We start from the raw sequence: 2,660 nt of genomic DNA, 5'->3' as shown, positions 1-2,660 counted from the left end.
GTCATTGTTTAGCAGGCTGGGGCTGGGTTTGAACCTGCCAGCCTGGGTATATGTGGCTGGGGCCCTAACCACTGACCTACGGGCATTGAGCTGATGTCATTGTTTTTACTAGCAAGTAAATCTCTCCACATCCTAGTCAGTATTTATTTCCTGGGTGGTTATTTTTTTTTTCTTTTATCTGTGACCTATCACATGAGGTCAGGCATGAAATTTTCCACTTGTTGATGTTCAAAAAGTTTCAAATTTCAGATTTCTGAATTAGGGATGTTCAACCTGGCAGACAATTTTACTTCTTCCTTTCCAATTTGGATGCCTTGTAATTCTTTTTCTTGCCTAATTGCTCTGGCTAGAACTTTAGGTACTATATTGAATAAAAGTGGTGACAGTGGGCATCCTTACTTTGTTCCTGGTCCTAGAGGAAAAACTTGCAGTCTTTCACCACCACACTCCAGGCTTTTCATATATGGCTTTTATTATGTACTGCCTGTCTCTAGTTTGTTGAATATTTTTATCATGAAAGAGTGTTGAATTTTGCCAAATAATTTTTCTGCATCAATTGAGCTAGTCATTTTTTTTCCTTTTTCTGTTAATGTGATATATATTACATTGATTTTTGTATGTGGGATCACCATTACATTCCAAGAATAAGTCTTACTTGGTCATGATAGCCTTACTTGGTCACGATAATCCTTTTAATGAGCTGTTGAATTCTCTTCGTTATTATTTTGTTGACGATTTCTGCATTAATAGTCATCAGGGATGTTTGTCTAGCTTTGATATCAGGATAATGCCAGTCTCAGAATGACTTTGGAAGGATTCCCTCTTCAACTTTTTGGGAAGAGTTTAAGGAGGATTAATGTTAACTTTTCTGTAAATGTTTGTCAGCATTTACCAGTAAGGCCCTGGGCTTTTCTTTGTTGAAAGTAGATAGATACTTTTTTTTAAGAAAAAATCACCTGTTTAAATTATTTATACGTTTACACAATATAAATATGTTTCTTCTAGCATTCAAACTTTGCCATTTCTTCTGTAATGTACCATTCTGAAAATTTACCATTTCAGGCATACTGCTTATGAATAACAGACTTTCCTTTATGGTTCAGGAGCCAATCTCGGATTGTTGATTGCATTTAGTTGTAACGTGTGTTTAGTCTTTGTCTCTCTGAAAGAGTCCTTCTTTCTCTTTCATGACTGCCTATTTAGAGAGTACAGACTCTTCATTCTGTAAGATGTCCCTTAACATCTGGGTCTGTTGTATATTACATCATAAACACGTAGATTGTTCATACATTAATGCATTTATAGGGTACAATGTACTGATTTCATATATAACTTGGAATGCTTGCATCACACTAGTTAATATATCTCTCACCTCATTTACTTAATTATTGTGTTAAGACATTTATACTCTACACTTGATAGATCCAACCTGTACCCTTGCAATATGCACCATAGGTGTGGTCCCACTATTCACCCTCCCTCCATCTAACTTCCCCCCTTCCCTCCCATCCCCTCCTCCCTCCTTCTTCTTGGGCCATAGTTATGATCTATCTTCACATGAAAGTGTGAGTGATTATAAATTGGTTTCATAATAGTACTGAGTACATTGGATACTTTTTCTTCCAGAGTCATACATTCTTGGCAGGAATACCTCAGAAATGTTTGTGCATATTCCCGTGTGTGGTATTGGGAGACACACGATGCTGACTTACTAACTTGTCACCTCCACCCAGTGGTGTTTGCCCCATCAACTGTTTGTCTCAAGAAGGGCAAATTGATGGGTACTGTGAGAGCAAGGGAAAGGGGCTGTCATCCTTTACCATATTTTCAGAATCTCCTTTCCTACTTTACATGTTATAGTAAGGGTCATCAGGAATTTGTATTTTCATTTTAAGAATAATGAGAAGCCATTTAGGCAAGAGGAGACATGAAAAGTTTTTGTATATGCTGTAAGATTAGGATGAAGGTTTTTTTTTCATATGCTGTGCAATTATTTTATGCCTCTTAATTTTACATAAGTTTTGCTCTAAAGTTGATAATTTGTATATTTATTACGATGTACCTTTAAATAATTTTGCATTACTTCAATATAAGAGCTTTGCTGTACTGAATTTCTGTTTTCCCATTCTTCCCATGTACTATTTTTGCCATGTTTTACACATGTATATTAGACTGCAATTAGTTTTTTAAAAACTTATTTGCTTATGTAGACTTAAACAGCTTTTTTAACATTTGTTTTTATGGCTAAGTTTCCATAACAAACTTCCCCTTTCACATTAGATAACACAAAAGTAAGATTGTGTCCTTTTTTCAACTCTAAAATACATTCAGTGAGTAGATGCTAATTAATAAGATTTAGCTATGTTTTAAAAATTTTGTATTTGAAAGCAATCTCTCACAGATGTTGCACCTTTATACTAATATCCCATCAAAGTTGGATTCTCTGGTTTTTAAAAGTTTTCAAAATTGAAAGTGTGTTTTTGGATCTTTGAGGTTGGTTCTTTAATATATTTTGTTACTTATGTGAAAATTTTTTCCTTTTCCTTTGCCGGAAACTCATTTTCGTCCTGTTGGTTTCATCTTAGTACCGGCACCATGTCTGGTTCTAACGGTTCCAAAGAGAATTCCCACAACAAGGCTCGGACATCTCCTTACCCAGG

The 2,660-nt window shown here is 35.4% G+C and overlaps 1 protein-coding gene across 1 annotated transcript in view; it reads left to right on the top strand.

The window, feature by feature from the left end:
* NUDT9 (nudix hydrolase 9) overlaps nt 1-2,660 on the top strand; it is a 20,848-nt gene that overhangs the window by 4,802 nt on the left and 13,386 nt on the right. The window lies entirely within an intron of this gene.

Source organism: Otolemur garnettii, unplaced genomic scaffold, assembly GCF_000181295.1.
Source record: "Otolemur garnettii isolate 467f Iridium unplaced genomic scaffold, OtoGar3 scaffold00039, whole genome shotgun sequence".
Classification (NCBI taxonomy): domain Eukaryota; kingdom Metazoa; phylum Chordata; class Mammalia; order Primates; family Galagidae; genus Otolemur; species Otolemur garnettii.
This window is presented reverse-complemented; position numbering and strand designations above follow the sequence as displayed.